Source organism: Diabrotica virgifera, chromosome 4, assembly GCF_917563875.1.
Source record: "Diabrotica virgifera virgifera chromosome 4, PGI_DIABVI_V3a".
In the NCBI taxonomy this organism is placed as follows: Eukaryota; Metazoa; Arthropoda; class Insecta; order Coleoptera; family Chrysomelidae; genus Diabrotica; species Diabrotica virgifera.
This window is the reverse complement of record NC_065446.1, coordinates 50,097,424-50,117,682: the sequence shown is the minus strand read 5'-3', so window position 1 is coordinate 50,117,682 and position 20,259 is coordinate 50,097,424. Positions and strand designations below refer to the sequence as shown.

The window sequence follows — 20,259 nt, the reverse complement described above, 5'->3', positions numbered from 1 at the left end:
TAAAATATAGATACTAAAACTTATAGAAAATGTATTTATCAATAAAAATGAAATAAATTAGAATAAAAAGATTAAAATCTCGAATGTTGATTTGTCTGAATGAGATAACAGATTGCTGATCTTAACTACTGTTAGACTGATACGTTGTGAATCTGATTTCTCAGATTGGGACGTTAAAGAAATACATGATTTAGATCTCCCGTACATTCATTAGTACAAGGACAAAAGGGAGTCTCATATGCTTCCATTCATCATCGTCATCATTAGCTCTAGAATCCATAGTAGGTCTTGGCCTGTTCTCAGGGCCCCCGCTACCATATGTGCAAAGTGTGCAATGCACACGGGCGCCATCCTTTAGGGGCGCCAAAACCCGGGGTCAAAAATTGCAAAAAAAAAGCAAAGAAACAAAAAACAAAAATTAATTTTAAAATAAAAATTGAGAAATTAAATCGGATTCAGTTTAACCACACACTAAATTTGATTAGTATATCATCCAGTTACTGCCGATTCCCATTTGCGAGTACATGTCAGAAGTCAGGCATTTTAATTTATTTTGTTATGCTTTTATTCTGTTTGTTTCATTTTGATATTTAGCGTACTAATAATAGTCCATTTACTCACGGTTTTTGTTGTAAATTTTAAAGAACCGCTTGGATTGACATACAATTTGTCATACACATAGCTTACAAGAAAAGAAGTGATACCTACTGTGCCGATGTGTGCTTTTACTCTGGGGGTAAAAGGGGTATTCTCAGGGGAATACGCCCGAGAATACCTGGGGGTATTCTCTGGGGTGAGAAAACATTCGTTCAAAATAAGTTCGGAATTGGATAAACTGACTAATTCTAAGCAACTTTTGTTATATAGAGATTTTCACTAAGTCAATTCTTTTCGAGTTATTTGCGAGTGAGTATGTTCATTTTTCAACAAAAAAAAACCCGTTTTTAGACGGTTTTTCGCAATTAAAAATTAATTCATTTATCGAAAAATACTCTTAGCAAAAATATAGCTTACAAGAAAGTGAAAAAAATAATTTATATATGAAGTCTGCAAAACCCAGTAGAAAGCAGAGTTGTAGCTAATGAAAAGTAGGTTCTTGTTCGTCAAATTCCAAATGGAATATTTCAACGTAAAATAACCAAAAATTAAGCATCTTGAAAAAATTTCTTTTTCCAAATAACTTTAAAATTAATTAGTGATACCAAAAATCTCAAGCAGTAAAAAAATGTACATTATGCTTTTCTGAATATTTTGAATGTTTTGTTTTCCTGTAAGATAAAAATTGGAAGATATGGTTCCATATCAAATCCCTGTTCAAATTTTGCATACACTCATGATTAGTGACTCGTTCAGCCCTTTCGCCCTTTTAAATACAGCATTTTCAAAAATAAGCACTTTGAACCGATGAAACTTCAGATCATATAAACAATACATAAGTAAAGTAACTTGTGGTGAAGCGGTAACGATTAATTTAATTTTGATGCTAATTAGGGGGTGGTTTACATGATTTTTTTTACCCAAAAAAGGGACCAACATTATTTTTAACGTACTTACTTTTGATGTTAAAAAATATAGCTTCTTTTAAACACTTTAAAAAAGTTGTAATGAGTTTTCCCTGATAAGTTTACGTTGAAACTTACGTAGGTAGTTTACGATATTTGATTTGTAATTTGACGAATAAGAACCTCCTTTTATCAGGTACAACTCTGCTTCTACTGAGTCTGCAGACTTGATATATAGGTACTTACACCATTTTTTTTCACTTTTTATAAGCTATATTTTTTTGATAAAATACTTACTTTTTGAGTTATTTGCGAAAATCCGTCTAAAAACTTGTTTTTTTTTTGTTGAAAAATGAACATAAATTTACTCGCAAATAACTATTGAAAACGAAACTAAACGAAAACTATTGAAAAGTACTGACAGAGAAAAATCTTTATAGAAGAAAAGTTATTTAAAATTAGTCATTTTATCCAATTCCGGACTTTTTTGAACGTATGTTTTTTCACCCCCGAGAAGGGGTGAAACACATTCTAAAGTTCAGTTTTCTGGTTTATTTCAAGCACCTACCTACCTTCAAAAAATAAATAAAAAACATAATGCAAAATGCCTTAAGGGGCGCCAAAATCCTTTTTTGCACACAGGCGCCAATACCCATTACGGGGGCCCTGCCTGTTCTAGTATCAGCTTCCATTCCTTCCTATCCTGCACCATGGATTTCCAACTTCGTACTCTTCATACTCGTAAAAGTCGGCTTCCACCTGGTGCTTAAATCGTGCTCTGGGCCTGTCTCTTCTTCTTTTCTCCGGTTTTTGATTATAAATATGTGTTTCGACGGCCCAATCTCGTTCATTCTCCCTAAGTGGCCTATTTTTATCTTTATAGATGGGGGTTCCGGAATCTTCAAAAGAAATCTCAGTCCAGGACGCCGCCAGAGTGACCTTGTGCTCCGAAACCGGAATGGCCGCTGTACGGCCAGCATCACTTCCGAAGTCCTACCTTCATTTATCCACAGACTGTCAGTAAGGAGGCTCCTCCCTTTTCCCTATTTCCCTTTTTTTTGGTCCTAGAATTTATTTTTTTTTTCTTTTTTGAGAAAACTTGTTCCATGGAGCGCGTGGAAGACGCCCATTGCTCCTAGAACGGCATAACCCCAGATGAGCCTTTTACCCTTCACAATCTGTTGTTCTAGATTCAAATGGTTAATAAATATAAACGGAAGACCACGCAGGGTCAATGGACCGAGGAAGATATGGAGCTCGCAATTGACAAAGTACCTAAGACGAGCAATTCAAAAGCTTCAAAACTGTACAATACATATTCCATTGTATACGCTCCACCGTCACATAAAGAAAGGATCAGCAAAAAAAGTTGGGCCGCTTACCATCAGTGTTCAGTCCAGACCAGAAATGGAACACAAAATTAGAAACTATGCCAAAGAAATTGATTCCAAGTTTTATGACTTCACACATTTACAATGGAAAAATGATGTAATTCTATAAAATACAATTTCTTACAAAACCCAACCAGCATAAAAAACATGGACGAGTCTGGTGTGAAAACATGCTCTTCTAAAAGGCTCATTAATTTAAGCAAAAGGAAAGAATAATAAATTCTGCTTCCTCCAGCATTCATTTTCGGAAATAGGACGAAAGTAGGAAAGATAGAATGTTGGATTCTGGACCCTGGACCGCTTGATGCAGTGATTCTAGGTGGATCAATGCAGACATCTTTATTGAATACTTAGCTGAAGTTCTTTATTAAAATAATTGTTCAACCATCCAAACAGCACCTTGTAATTTTAATTTTGGATAACCACAGTTCGCATTTAAATTTGAAATTCTCTCCAGAGAAAATGGCTTTATCATGCTTCTATTCCACCACATACCACGCATAAATTTCAACCACTCGATGTGACGGTGTTCAGATCGTTTAAGGGGCATTTAAAATTGCAGAATGCACTTTTTAGAAGAATTTTCCAGGTCGGAGAATAATCCAACAAGACATACCCGGTGTGGTAAAAACTGCATTTGAAAAGAATTTCACCTCCCAAACTCCCAAAATATTCTTTCAACTCAAAAATATTCTCTGACCTGGATTTTATCTAGGTATCTGAAGTCCACTTCATCAAAGAAGAAATTCCCTCGGAAACCACTCAGAATAAGGACACCAGTAGCAAAATTTAAGCACTAGTTGCATCCTACTGAAATCTCAGTTTCATCCACAGAAGACACAGAAGAAAATTTACCGCAGCCCTCCTGCAGTAGCGAGATGTTCTAGCAGTATCTCCAATCATGGAAAAAAATAGTCACAGACATGTTGCAGCGGGGAATTTTTTACAGTACTATCTTTTAAGGAAATCTTACCTTTTCGTAAAGCTAAAAGATCTATTTGAAGTTAAACGCCGTACCACATACCAGATGCCAAAAATCAGAAGTACTCACACACCTTTCAAAACGAAACTAAAAAACGAAGGAAATAGGAAAATATCAATATTCATGCAGTCATTCGACAGATTTTTGAGAAATATTGAACTCATATTTTTCAGTTTTTCGATCGGATGTATCGTGCGTGGATCGGATGTTCCGCTACTTTTGGGACACCCTGTAGGTATATGCTCATGCTCCCTGGCGGAAGGATTACAAATATAAACATCCATAGTATTTGCAAATATGTATTATACCCCGAAAATATCTCCCTTCAAATGTTTCTAAAATTTGTCATTTTTGCCAACCACAGGCAAAGGGTGGGAAGTGTTGATATAAACTTAAGTCGATAAACCTTTTGAGCTACAATACTAGAGTTAAAAATACAACATTATATTTACAGAAAAATAGAATTTCTATTATACACAATACACAAGCATATACATGACACACTTTCCATGTTTGGTCTTCGCGAATGCAATAATTTCTCCTCTCTAACTAGAAAATTGGCAACGTGTATGTAACAAATGAAAGTATTCAACAACCTCGCTTTTTAGTTCATTTTTAGTTCCTCTTAAACTTTGTTAAGTAAAGTTAACAATAAGTTAACTGTTATGTTACAGCTGAATTAACTAAAATATGCTTAAAAATGATAATTATGGAAATTAATGAATAGTCTACGATAAACAACGAATATTATAAAAGTGAAATACCGTAACCCATATTATTTATTTCCAGTTTACAGTGAATGGAACTTGTGATGTATTGTTAAAAAGGTAAGATCATGTTTTATTTTGATATCAATCAGTAGGTATAATAAGTACCTACAATATAAGTAAGTAGGTAGATTTAAACCTAACAAAATTTGAGATTCGATAATAACATATAAACAGTAACTCGGGTGTATTAGGTACATGTGTAAGGTGTCTTGTATTTTATAAAACATACCTAATATTTACAATTACCTCAACTTGTTCTCATTGTTCAAAATAAAAATAGTACTTGAGCTAACCTTTATTAAATCACAAGAGTAATTATTGTTTGTTATTTCAATTGCCTGATTATAATGTACCTACCTATATAAAAATGAATTAGGTACTTAAATAATGAGTTTTAAAACCCCATACAAATAAAAGAAGTTTAGGAAAAATAAGTTACAACAAGACTTCAAGATGTATTGTTCCTCTTTTTGAAAATAGAACAGTGTGTAAAGATGTAGCTACAATTCTACAATCTACAATAGTTTGTTTTCTTTTATGTGATGTTAAGTTTGGATTCCTATTAGTTGATCCATGCATTTCCCCGTAAGTTTTTATCTTGGGTCATATCAACATCAATCCTCTTTACCGATATGTCTTGCCTAAGCGTCTCCCACAGGTCTTCTTTGGTCTTCCTCTCCTACTTCTTCCATGATTCCGCAGTTCAACAATTCTTCATATTGGGGGATTAAGGTCTTGACATTGAACATAACTTAACCTATGCTCCCTGATTTTGGCATCAATTAGTGCCACTCCTAAACTTCTACTAATATTCTCATTCCTAATTTTATCCTTTTTTGTTACTCCACTCATTTATCTAAGCACTCTTATTTCTGTCACATGCATTTGTTGTTCCTCTTTCTTTTTAACTGCTAAACATTCAGTTTGGTACATCAGACAGTCTTATGGCTGTTTTATAGAATTTTCCCTTCAGCTTGATTAGAATTCTCCTGTCATACAACACATCACTCGCTTCCTTCCACTTCATCCATTCAACCCTAATTCTATTGCATACATCTCCGTTTACTACCCCATTACTCTGTAATACCTACGCTAAGTACTTAATGCCTTGTAGCACTAACAGATCTTAAGCTTAAGACGTGCTTTAAACTCAGCTTACTAAATATACATGTTGCACCATTGAGGCTTAGATCAATTTTCAGCTTGCCACAATGGAGTGCTAAGTGAAACTTCGTCTCAGTTAAGATGTGCACAGATAAAAATCAAAAATTATGGATCTATAAGCTGAGCTGGGTTAAGCAGAAGCTTAAGATTTGTTGGTGCAACCAGGCATTAAACTCTCACTTTTCACAATCATTTCACCATCCAAAGATATCATTTTATTTGTAGTAACTCCATCTTTAAACGAACATTTCAAATACTCTGTGTTTGTCCTACTAAGTTTTAAACCTTTTTACTTCACTGTTGCATCCAAAGATATCATTTTATTTGTAGCAACTCCATCTTTAAATGAACATTCCAAATACTTTGTGTTTGTCCTACTAAGTTTTAAACCTTTTACTCAAGAGTTTGTCTCCACTGTTCCAGTTTTGTTCTAAGTCGCCTTCACTATTTCCCACTAACACCACATCATCAGAATACATTAAGCACCAAGAAATGTTACCCTGTAGTTTTACGGCTATCTGATCCAAAATGAATGAGAATAAATAAGGACTAAGCACCAATCTTTTGTGCAATCCTACTTTCACATGAAATTTATTAGTCTCTCCCACACTGGTCCTAACACTAGTTGTTATTCCCTTATACATGTCTCTCACAATCTTTACATATTCACTGGGGATTCTTTTCTTATTGAGTGCCCACCACAGAATCTCTCTACGAACTCTATCATAAGATTTCTCAAGATCAATGATATGAGCATTTGCTTCTTTATTCCTGTACTTTATCATTAATGCCCTTATAATGAAAATTGCATGTGTTGTTGATCTGTCCTGCATAAAGCCAAATTGATTATCAGATATTTCGGTTTCTTTACTTATTCGTCTATCAATTACTTTCTGTCACATTTTCGTGATGTGACTAAGTAGTTTGAAGGGCCTGTAGTTTGTGCATTGTTGTATCTCTCTTGTTTTTGTAAACAGGTACTAATATTCTGCTTCTCCATTTGTTTGGCATTTAAAAATATCTGTAGTTTAAAAATTCCATTGTTCTTTTTATATGTTAACATATTCAAATCCTTTTCCTCCTACCAAAATTGGTATTTCCTCTAGAGCTGTGAGGGGCTTCTTCTGCTTGTTGTCCTTTTGTGCTGCGTTATTCTTTTACTCCACTTTTTTCTATATAATCCCTAATCAAGAGGAGTACTAAGCTGTTTGTTTGTTTATGACTTCCAGACATACACCTCCTCCTCCTCTGTCCTTATCCCTCATAAGGATGTGGGACACCATCAAATTTTTATAATTTCTTCTCAAAGTTCTCTGTTCTGTGCTAGTTGTTCATCCTCTTGAATTCCTTGGTTGATAACTGTTTTTTTGTTTGATATACCCAATGGCATGGAGATCTTCCCTCAATCTTTTTTCTTTAACTTAACCCTCGATGTCAAATTTTTTCATCGGGCCTGTTCTTCTGACAATGTGTCCAAAATACTGTATATATCTCTATTGTACGTGTTTATGCAACTTATCTTTTATATTGATTTGTTCTATTATGAATACATTTGTTCGATGTTCAACCCAGGATATTCTCAACATGCAGAGGTATACCCACATCTCAGAAGCCTCTGTTTTGTTCTTATGTGCATTCTTCAGGGTCCACTTTTCAGATGCATACGTAGCTATGGGAAAAATGAGTACTTTACCAGTTTTAATTTTGTGTGCACTGTTATGGTTGAGTTTTTCCAAATTGTTTTAAGCTTCATCATAGCTGTTCTTACGATAGTAAGCCTTCTATGTATCTCTCTATCACATCCTCCTTCGTTTGTTATAATATGAGGCCGCAGGTATATGAAACTATTTACTAAAAAACCTGCAGCTACTAATTTAGTTTGCTATCAGTCTGAGCTTAAGAAGCAAATTGACATTGAATAGGTGGATACTATATTAGGTATATACCGATTTCAGTAAAGTATTTGATTGTGTTGATCATCAAATTCTTCTTGCAAAATTGCTTACTGTGTGATTTCATGTTCAGTTAGTTGAATGGATCAAACATCCGTTGTCAGGTCATAGTCGAAGAGGTAAGGTTTTTCCATTATTATATTTCATGTGGAAATATAATAATATCTATATATCTTCTTCTTCTTCTTCTTCTTCTTCTTCTTCTTTTTTTTTTTGTATAGACATGACTGTCTGTTTTTTCAATGTGCCTCTAGTAAGTTGTCATTCCATCGTTTAAGTGGTCTTCCCACTGATCGTCTTCCTATTGGGGAACCGTCTCTCGCTGTCCTGACTACCCTATTTGTTGTCATTTAGCTTATGTGGTTCCATTCTATTCTTCTGTTTCTTACCCAGTTATTAATGTTGTCCACCTTGCATCTCCGTCGTATATCTGTACTTCTAGCTCTGTCCCATAGAATCTTATTATCAATTTTTCGAAGGGTTTTCATCTCTGCTGTTCCGAGCAATCTTTTTGTCCTCACTGTGTCAGGTCGTGTTTCTGCCGCGTATGTCATTATTGGTCTGATGACTGTTTTGTAAATTCTGCCTTTCATTTCTTTTCCGATATTTTTATTTATCCATATTGTGTCATTCAGGCAACCTGCGGCTCTGTTTGCTCTATTCACTTGATCTTCCACTTCTGTTTCGAGCCTTCCGTAGCTAGATAGTGTGATGCCTAGGTATTTAAACTTATCTGTTCTGAACATCACTTGTTCTCTTATCTGTCATTCCAGCTCCAATTTACATCTTATTGGATGTGCTGTTATAACCATCCATTTTGTCTTTTTGAGGACATTAGCACGTTAAAGTTTCTGGTGGTTATGTTAAATTGGTGCAGCATATGTTGTAAATCATCTTCAGTTTGAGAGATTAGTATTGCATCGTCTGCATAGCAGATTATTTTAAGTTGTTTTTCTCCCATTTGGTATCCTTTTTTAGTTCTTACTCTTTTTTTTTATCTATATAGGGTGAGGCAGATAACTGGCCTATTAGAAATATATCGAGAACTAAAGGCAACAGAATTATGAAAATTGGAGTGAAGGGGTTTGAAGAGTGGTCTATTTAATGAAAATATTTTCACCTATTTGCTACTTCCGGTCATACCGGAAGTTGCTTATAACTTCGTTTTTTAAATGGGACACACTATATATTTTTACATTTTTGGATTCTCCTCGTTGTCTTCTTTCTTAAAATATGAGGTTTTGTAATATTATACAGGGTAGTTTAAATGATAATTACGTTTTTTTCTAAATTTCGTAGCAACATTCACACCCTCTAGAATTGTAGCAGTTTGACAACAAAAGCTCTGTTTATATTTAAATGGTTTTAATATAGTCTACTATTGTTAAGAATTGTTAGTACATATAGCTACTGTTTTAATTTTATTATACAGGGTTGGTCGAAACTGGGAAAGAGTATTCTCTGAGTTTTCTTAAATGGAACATGTTATATTTTAGCATTCCCTATACCTAACTTCTTTTATTTGTGCTTAATTGTTAATTGAACCAACAATCTTAATTACGTAGTTATTTTGATAGCTCAACCATTATTGCTAATTTTAAGGATCAGTCTAGATTAATATGTATTCATTTCCGAAAAATTATTTGTGATTGAATATTTTCACGGGCAACCTAATAAAATTTCACGTATTTTTTTTACAATTAATATTTGGCTTGAATCACCTATAACTCGCAATTTAAAACAGTTAGGTATAGGGAATGCTTAAGAAATAAAAAAGTACCATAAAATATCAATCTCTTACAATTCTAAAATACAGGGTGTTCCATTTAAGAAAACTCAGAAAATACTCATTCCGAGTTTAGACCAACCGTGTATAATAAAATAATTAAAAAATTAGCTATACTAACAATTAATAACAATAATAGACTATATTAAAAACCATTTGAACATAAATAGAGTTTTCGATGTCAAACTAATACAATTCTACAGGGTGTGAATGTTGCTACGAAATTAAGAAAAAGACGTAATTATCTTTTAAACTACCCTGTATAATATTACAAAACCTAATATTTTAAGAAAGAAGACATGGAGGAGAATCCAAAAATGTAAAAATATACAGGGTGTCCCATTTAAAAAAACGAAGTTATAAGCAACTTTCGGTATAACCGGAAGTAGCAAATAGATGAAAATACTTTCATTGAATAGATCACTCTTCAAAACCCCTTTATTCCGAGTTTCATAATCCTGTTGCCTTTGGTTCTTCGAGATATTTCTAATAGGACTTTTATCTGCCTCACCCTGTATATCTATGTGGAAATATTTTTCAGTGCCAATAATGGTCACGTCAGGTATTCCTCAGAGTGAACACAGGACATACTTTTTTAACATATTCGTTAATGATATTGTGAGCTGTTTTTTTAATAGTCATTTAATGTTTGCTGGTGATTTGAAGTTCTGGATGGTTGTTCATGTTTTTAGAGATGTACAAGCTGATCTTGATCGTTTGTAAGTGGAATAGTAGGAATGGTCTTCATTTAAATGTTAATAAGTGTTGTTATATCAGTTTTACCCAAAAGGTGAACAGGATTCTGACCCAGGGAAGAGTTTATAATTATGACTTTGTAACCCCACATACTAGTCGAATATTAGGAATATGGTAGTATTGATAACTAACTCATCTTTGTAAACCGTTTTTCCCATCCATTTCTGAATGTAGGTATCTTCCAATTGCTTTCATCTGTCTATCTTGGGCCAATCTAACCCACTGTTTGGCTAGCACTCCTTTTAAGTCATATACCCATCTCTTTTGAGGTCTTCCCATGTTTCTTGTAGTACTCCTTGGTCTCTGTTCTAGGATTCTCCGTGTTCACCTGCTGTCATCATATCTGGTTGTGTGACTTGCCCAGCACCATTTTATTTTTGTAATATCTTCCACGATATCCCTGATCTTCGTGGTATGTCTTATTTCTGTGTTACTGAGCTTGTCTCTCAGTGGTATTCCAAGCATGATTCGTTCCATTGTTTCTAATTTCTAACAGTCTCTGGTAAGTGCTACGGTCTCCAAGATAAAGTGCAAACATTTACTAGCCCCATTGTTTTCACAAAAGGAATTAATTGATACCGTGGAATGTGAGTTTACACATTTAAAGTAAATTTAACCATAAACTTCGGAAACTTCCAATATTAGGGTAGGTGGGGGCAAAAGTATGCACGGGGCAAAGGTACGCACTTACATTTTTCAGTAACTTCTTATATGTTGGCGACAACATCTTGTGGCATATGTTTGTACTACTCAACAGCATTGGATGAGAAATTTTGGCGCAATCAGGGCGAATACAACAACATAAATGAGGTAAAAATTATTTTTGTACCTTTTGATCTAATTTTTCTTAAAAATTGATTGATTCTAATTCTTAATCTTTCAAACTCAGATTATTATTGGTTAGGCATGTTGAAAGTTTATTGTTAGAAGACTTCTTCTACATGACAGTTTGAAGTTCACATGTGCATAGTTTCATATTGAGGTTAGATATATTATTGGTTGCCGGATGGGGAAAAAGTACTCACACAAATGGGGCAAACGTTCGCAGTGCGTACCTTTGCCCCCAGTGAGGTAGACTTGGCAAATGCATGTTTCAAGTAAATCTTCAAAGTGAATATCAAGTTGATCTTGATAATCTATCAGCTAATTTTGTCTCAATTGCAAAATGTTTAAAATCCGCAAAAGTACGCACATGCGTGCTTTTTTCAAAAAGTTATAAACACTACAAAAATAATATTGAAGAATTTCCGTTTGCCTAATATGATTACAAAATATATCAATTTCACTTTCATCTATACTCTGTGCCAATTAGGAGATTCACTGAGATCACAAAATTTAGAAAATGCGTACCTTTGCCCCCACCTACCCTATGTATATCGCTAAAAAAAATCAGATAGACTATAAGACATTATAGACCTTGGGCCCACACTTAAAAAATTATTACCTCATGAGACTTTTTTTATTCAGTTATTGTTGTCGAGTCGGACTTTTTTATTTCGGAAAATTTTCAGGAGTGGGGCGTTTCGTAAATATCAAGGTTTCTAAACTTTGGTGTGTCCGACAACTGCAGTACCCTTAAGAATTTTTCGGACAATATTATCAGTAAATTGTAAGTATTTTTATCACATAATCGTGCAAAAAATCATCATTTATGACTCATTCATGACATTTATGAAATTTATACCCTTACAGCTGATTTTTGCAGCATTGTTTGATAAAAATATTTACAATTAACTGGTAATATTGTCCAACAAATTTTTAAGGGTACTCGGTGCTCCAGAGAGTACTTTAAGTTATCAGAGGCACCAAAGTTGAGAGACCTCTATATTTACGAAACGCTCAACTCCCGAATATTTTCCGAAATAGAAAAGTTGTCCGACTCGACATCAATAACTGAATAAAATAAGTCTCACGAGGGAGGTAATACATTTTTTTTAAGTATGGGCCCAAGACCTATCAATAGAACTCATCGTCATCATCATTGGCGCTACAACTCTTCGAGAGTCTTTGCTGCGTTTACTATTGCCTTCCATGTTTGTCGGTCCTGTGCCACTAAATCCCATTGTCGCACTCCCATTTTCTCTAGATCTTCTTTGACTGCATCTTTCCACCTTTTTCTAGGCCACCCTACAAACCTTCTTCCATCTGGCCTTTCCCAGAACACATTGTTTATAAGGCGATTGTCGTTACTGCGTATCACATGCCCTGCCCATCTGAGTCTATTAGCCTTTATACACTGACCGGCACAAAAAACGGCCACCCAAAAAAATGGGTCACTTTTGATGTCTTGAATTTCCTAAACATGTTGTTCGATTTAAGTGAATTTTTTAATATGTTATAGCCTTATTCTTTAACAAAATCGTTGTAATAATATTCTTGCTGGACAGGTAAACTATCATTGTATACCGGGTGTACCAATCAAACTGTGTTTTATTCTCAAAGTTCACGATACCCTATGGAATATTCTACCATTTATAAAATACTGAAATTAAAACTCAACCATAACCTCAGGTTGTCTTAACATTATATTTTTTGATTCATTCGCTTATGTTGGATAATAAAAAAGTTAGGTACTTTAACAACTAGCCATGTGCTTCATTAATACAGGGTGTTTCTAAATAAGTGCGGCAAACTTTAAGGGGTAAATCTGCATAAAAAATAATGGCCGTTTGCTTTATAAACACATGCCCGCAAATGCTTCGTTTCCGAGATACTGGATGTTGAATTTTTTTCTTACAAACTGACGATTTATTTATTTCTCTAAAACCGGTTGAGATATGAAAATGAAATTTGGTAGGTTTTAAGAGACAGTTATTGCACATTTTTTGACATGCAATTAAGAATTTTATATTCTTCATTGGCGCGCTTACGGGTAGTATGACGGGTAATATTACCCGCATGCACGCCAATGGAGAATATAAAATTCTTAATTGCATGTCAAAAAATGTGCAATAACTGTCTCTTAAAACCTACCAAAGGGCCTAGCCGGGTAAGATGGTGAAAAGTGCCCCCAACTCAATTTAAATTCCATATAGGTCACTTTTTAGCACATATAGAGGAACTCACTTTCTGAAATTTTTAGCCCCATAGGTGGTCACGTGACCCACCTAGAGCCTAATTAGCCTTTTTAAGTTTTTATTTTTTATCTCAGCCGCGTCAAGAGCTAGCCAAAAACTTTATTTAAAATAGTTGTAAGTTTCAAAAAGATCTGTATGAAAATTTTTTTTTAAATTTTTTGGCGGGAAATTCGAATTTTTAGAACAATTTTAAACTTTTAAATAACTCTGAAAAAAAAAACTAAGACACTCGTTTTTACGAAAATCAATTATAATGTGTATTTTTGCACAATCTTTCACTCTGAATTTTTTCAAATTTTTAAAATTGGTGAAACGTACCTTTAAAAATAAAAAACCGCATTTTTTCGGTTTTTTTTTTCGTTTTTTGATACAATTTTATACATATTTTTCAAAAAAGGTCACACCGTCACTAGAATAGGTAAAAAAATGAAAAATAATTGGGGTTTGCTTAATAAATTTTTTTTTGTAACGCCATCCATTTTCAAGATACAGGGCGTTGAAGAAAACAAAATTTAACACATTTTTTACGAAACTACTGGCAACATTGCAATAAAATTTGGCAGGTTTTAAGAGGTAGTTATTGTGCATTTTTTGACATACAATTAAGAATTTTATATTCATCATTGGCGCGCATACGGGTAATGGTCTGAACTTTTTAAAGAAAAAAAGATGGTACGCCACTGACATATTTCAAATTAAGAATCATTTTTGAATTCCTCGTTCCATTTGTGACAAAAAATCTCTTTTCCCATTTTTTCATACGACGCGCCGTTTTGTTGCAAAAAATAAAATATCTTAACGCTTCCAAAGTATTCGAATTAATTTTTATAATGGATGTACGAGTTTATGTATGTAGATGTAGAAACTACTAGAAGTTCGAATGCTTTGTAAGGATTAAGATCTTTTATTTTTTGAATAAAAATGGCGCGTCGTATGAAAAAATAAGAAGATAGATTTTTTGTCACAAATTGAACGAGGAATTTAAAAACGATTGTTATTTGAAATATGTCAGTGGCGTACTATCTTTATTCTTTAAAAAGTTCAGACCATTACCCCTATGCGCGCCAATGATGAATATCAAATCCTTAATTGTATGTCAAAACATGCACAATAAGTACCTCTTAAAACCCGTCAAGTTTTATTACAATGTTGCCAGTAGTTTCAGCAAAATCGTAAAAAATGTGTAAAATTTTGTTTTTTTCAACGCCCTGTATCTTGAAAATAGATGGCGTTACAAAAAAATTTTATAAAGCAAACCCCAATTATTTTTCAGTTTTTTACCTATTATAGTAACGGTGTTAACTTTTTTGAAAAACATGTTTAAAATTGTATCAAAAAACGAAAAAAAAAACGAAAAAATGCGGTTTTTTATTTTTAAAGGTACGTTTCACCAATTTTAAAAATCTAAAAAAATTCAGGGTGAAAGATTGTGCAAAAATACACGTAATTGATTTTCGTAAAAACGAGTGTCTTAGTTTTTTTTTTCAGAGTTATTTAAAAGTTTAAAATTGTTCTAAAAATTCGAATTTCCCGCCAAAAAATAAAAAAAAAATTTTTTCATATAGATCTTTTTGAAACTTACAACTTTTTTAAATAAAGTTTTTGGCTAGCTCTTGATGCGGCTGAGATAAAAAATAAAAACATAAAAAGCCTAATTAGGCTCTAGGGGGGTCACGTGACCACTTAGGGGGCTAAAACTTTCAGAAAGTGAGTTCGTCTATATGTGCTAAAAAGTGGCCTATATGGAATTTGAATTTAAATCGAGTTGGGGGCACTTTTCACCATCTTACCCGGCTAGGCCCTTTCATTCTCATATCTCAACCGGTTTTAGAGCAATAAATAAATCGTCAGTTTGTAAGAAAAAAATTCAACATCCAGTATCTCGGAAGCGAAACATTTGTGGACATATGTTTATAAAGCAAACGGTCATTATTTTTTCATGCAGATTTACCTCTTAAAGTTTGTCGCACTTATTTAGAAACACCCTGTATTAATGAAGAACATGGCTAGTTGTTAAAGTATCTAACTTTTTTATTATCCAACATAAGCGAATGAATAAAAAAACAGAATCTTAAGAAAACCTGAGGCTATAGTTGAGTTTTAATTTCAGTATTTTATAAATGCTAGAATATTCCATAGGTTGTGGTGAACTTTGAGAATAAAACACAGTTTGATTGGTACACCCGCCCCGGTATACAATGAGTCCAGCAAGAATATTATTACTGCGATTTTTGTTAAAGAATAAGGCTACAATATATTAAAAAATCACTTAAATCGGACAACAGGTTTAGGAAATTCAAGACATAAAAAATTATCCATTTTGAGGGGTGGCCGTTTTTTGTGCCGATCAGTGTATATCTGACTAGATTTTCTTTTCCGAATAGAGACTCTAGCTCTAGCTCGTTATTGTATCTGCGCCTCCATTCGTTTGTCACGCTGTCTCTGCAAGGGCCATATATCATTCGAAGGATCTAGAATTCGATCTAGATTCGAAGACCTATTAGACAGAGTATTACGAATCCATGGTTCCCCACAAACTTGAGACTAATTTTTGATGTACAATGCCTAAACTGCAATGTTGTGTACTTTTTAAACTTTGATTCTATGGTATAAATAATAATCTCACATAATCCAGTTATATTCAGACTTGATTTTCACGTTTTAAAACCAAATTAGTTATGATTCATCTTTCTTTGAATTATTGCACTTATTAAAAACCAGTTCAAAACTAAGCTGTTTACATTTAAAATTATATCTATTGGACAAGAAAGTTGCATTTTATGTTATTTTGTACCGATCGTAAGATTGTTGTCAACCTAATAATTAGACCAGTTCAGTGGCGTAGCGTGAGTGTCGGCCGCCCAGGGCGGAAGACAATTTTGCCGCCCTCTTATTTAGGTATTTTAATTTATTGTATACTATACATTATATACATTAATTATAGAGAACTTTTCGGCGAGAACAGTTATCATGATTTTGCATTATACAGGTTGGATTTTAAATAAAAAAGTTTATCTAAGTTTTACAATCACGTTTATTAATACAAAAATTCTTTTATTTTAACCAATTAGATACATTGATATAACTTAGGTACCTATCACTTAATATTAGGTACACTTTGACGATCGACAAAATTAAATAAAATCAATTTTTAATTAGAACTAGAACGATACTATAATGTTAAATTTTTATTTTTATTGAAAAGTAATTATTATGAGTATTTGTTAGAATTAAAAACAAAACTTCCATCTTTAATTAAAAATTTATACGTCTACTGTTTTTAAGAGCAAAGTCTTTTATTGCACCGTCAATGTCTATCGCATCACACACCTCTTGCGCAATAGACAAAATAGCCAAATTAGTTAGTCTGTACTCATTGTCGATCTTAAATAATTTTTAATCAATTTCAATTTTGAAAAACTCCTCTTACAGCTGACATTGCTTATAGCAACTGTGAAAAATATTCGGAACATTATTAAAATATTGGGCAGAGTATCTTCCAGCTTGGATTTAACAATAAATTTAAAGAATTCAAGCGAGTCTGCATTAATCAATTTCGTTGCCTATAGCAGCAACGAAAGTCCGCAGTCGAAGTTTTTCCAGCTTGAAACCCTGCTCGTCAATTTCGTCAGATGCGTAGTCTAGATTACATTCAGTGTTGTCTGGATCTAATAATATAGCCGGCGTTAGATAAACAAACGTATCCGTTAAATTCTATTGCTATTGAAAAGGCTCACGAATTTCTACAATAACTCTATCTAACTAAGAAAACAGCTTTCGTCTCAACTCTCAATTTTCACAAGACAAGTTAGCACCTCTAGTTCCGTCATCAAAAATATGCTTTCTTGTTATGCGCCTCCGAGGTTTTATGGGAACTCCAAGTTCTTCACACATATTTTTGCATAACCTACCTTCAGCGCCATTAGCTCATTCCTCTCTTTTCTCTGTCAATATCATCTGCAAAGCATTTACTTTCTGAGCGCAAAATCTTATGTCAAGTCCCCTTGTTTGCAAATATTTTTGTGCATTATTCACTTCAGATAGCATCGGTTGCTACAGGCCCAAAAAACAAAGAAAGGAAAAGGATGATGCCATGTCACATTTACGGCATCGCCTCTTACACTCCACCGCGTGTCTTGAATCCTTCTTTTGCCTGTAGCTGCTACCAGAACTTCCCAACGATGTGTCGATGAGGAAAAAAAATAGCAACGTTCTAAAGTGCCGAAAAAATTTGTGCTGATTGTTAGTCATAAACAGGGAATTTCCACAAGTCAGTCTAGACGTTCTTGCCAGTCGCTACAAAATATCATTCAAAGAAAAGGAATTCCTCGAATTCGTCAGAAAATAAGTAATGAAAAATTCCGTGTTCCTTTCAATCGGTCCAAATTCGTAGTTGCGATATAAATATAAAATGGTTCAAATATTTACAAAATATTTTTATTATTTATTGTTAAATTTTCCCGCCCCCTAAAAAGTGCCGCCCGGGGCGGGCCGCCCCTGCCGCCCCCACTACGCTACGCCACTGGACCAGTTGGATCTGTGAAAAAAAGTCTATTTTTGGATATGCGAGGTGGCATTCGGATTTTTGCAGATAAAGTTAGGTAACAACTTCAACAATAATAATTGACTTATGCTCCTTCTCAAATATGCCCGGAACGTTAATAAAAAAATTAAAGTATTTAAAAATTTCGAAAAACATCGATTTTTTTCTATTTTCTTTGCTTATAACTTTAAAACGATTCATTTTGGAACAAAGTCGTATGGAAATAAAATAAAGATAATTGAATTTTGTATGATAAACGACTGGTTAAAAATGTCTTAAATTATTACCCTTTCTGCAAAATAGCAATAAATACAAAATAAGTGGGCAAAATAAGCCTGTTTTTATTGAATGTTTTTCAACCAGAACTTTCGTAATTCACTTAAAAAATTCTTACAACATACTTAAATCGTTCAGCATTTCAGTAAAATCGACCTGATAGATTTTGCAGAATAATTTTGCAATCTAATTTTTTTTAAAAAGTTCAATTTTTTTAAAAACTTTCTGAAGAAAATGTAGACTATTTAGAAGTTTGCTATTTTTTTTTTACATATAAAGAGATTCTCTACCTATCTAATACAACAAAAGCAACAAGAGTAAGTGGTTGCCTCCGAGAAACCATATGGAGAAACAAATAACTGACCACGGAAAGCAAAATCAAAGTATACAAGACAACAGTAAGACCTATCCTAACATATGCAGTGGAGACAACGACCGATACAAGAAAGACGAAACAACAAATCAACAATATCGAAATGAAAGTATTAAGATCAATAGCGGGCATATCATTAAGAGACAAACAAAGCAACAGAAGTATACGAGAACGATGCAAAATTCAGAATATTAACAGGTGGATAAAAACAAGAAATAAAAACTGGAACGAACATGTAAACCGAATGGAACCAGATATATTAGCGAACATCTGTAGTAATAACAACAAGCCGTATAGCAAAAGACCCGTTGAAAGGCCGCCGAAAAGGTGGAAGGACAATGTACAGTCAACAACAACGGTAACAGACCCGTGTTGAGCTGCACCCCCCCCCCCCCACTTGCAAAAATCAAAAAACAAATAGCCCTGATTTATGAGCTATTTATGAGCTTTCATATTCCGCAAACTAAACATTTTGAGCTCGTTCCACTGAGCAGGAATTTAATACTTTACACTACTTAAAAATAGGAATATTGAATCTGTTTTTGCGGCAGAATTACGAGCTATTTATGAGCTCTTGAAATTATATAGTCTCGATTTTTGAGCTCATCCCCTTCACCCCCAAATAACCCTTTAATTGATTTAACTTAAGAGAAAAATTCTGAGAAAACTTAAAATATATCGTATTGCGGATATAATTCCTATAGCTTATATACTCTAAGAATAAACTATTAAATCACGTGCATTTCGAGTATTGAGCTACAACCCCTTCGCAAGAAAACCACCCTATCTTCCCGGCTTAAGCGGAAGTTGTACTTAAAATGCATTAAATTAAATATTTGGCGACTACATAATATCATTTAATAATTTATAAACCTCCAAATTACGCGCATTTAGATCAGTAAATTGCAATTTATTTTGTATAGTGTAGTCACTGAAGGTAAAAATCAACGATTACCTTCAATTTCGGTGAACCTTCATCGATTTTCACGAAAATTGGTCAGTGGTTAGAGGATACCTCAAGAAACAAAGGTGACATGGTACCACCTTGCGCCTTTACCCTGAGGGTGGATACCGCCCCTTCTCGGGGGTGGTATTAAACGTGGTATTAAAAGTTATTAAAATAAGTCAATACTTTTTAAGTTATTAAAGATCACAGATTTTAATTATTCGTGAAAAGAATGCATGTTTGAAGCGGTTTTTCGTAAATCACTGAAAAACTAAGTTTTTACAAAAAAGTTAATAGTAGTTTAATTCGTATAGCTTATATTCTAAGAATAAACTCTTAAATTACGCACCTTTCGATTATAGAGCTACAACCCCTTCGCAAGAAAACCATCCCATATTCCCGGCTTAAGAGAGAGTTGTACTTAAAATAATTTAAATTAATTATTTGGCGACTAGATATCGTTTAATAATTTATGAGCTCGCAAAATATACGCATCTCAATTATTAAATTGCCATTTTCTTTCTATAGTGCAGTCACTGAAGGTAAAAAATCAACTACGACTTTCGATTTCGGTAAATCTCCATTAATTTTCACGAATTGACAATAACAACTTGCGGTTTTAGCCTGGGGTATGCCACCCCTTCTCGGGGGTGAAAATTACTTTATTCAAAATAACCCCACAAATCGAGAGAGGGACAAATTCTAAGCAAAATTTGTTATATAATGTTATTAAAATAAGTC

The 20,259-nt window shown here is 33.7% G+C and overlaps 1 protein-coding gene across 1 annotated transcript in view; it reads left to right on the top strand.

Annotated features, from left to right (window-relative positions):
- The first annotated feature begins 4,261 nt into the window (after nucleotides 1-4,261).
- The window catches only part of LOC114327464 (tigger transposable element-derived protein 4), a 51,497-nt gene continuing 35,499 nt past the window's right edge, over nucleotides 4,262-20,259 (top strand). Inside the window, exon 1 of the mRNA XM_028276094.2 lies at nucleotides 4,262-4,702. The gene's annotated coding sequence lies outside the window, so the exon portion shown is untranslated. The remainder of the gene's footprint in view (nucleotides 4,703-20,259) is intronic.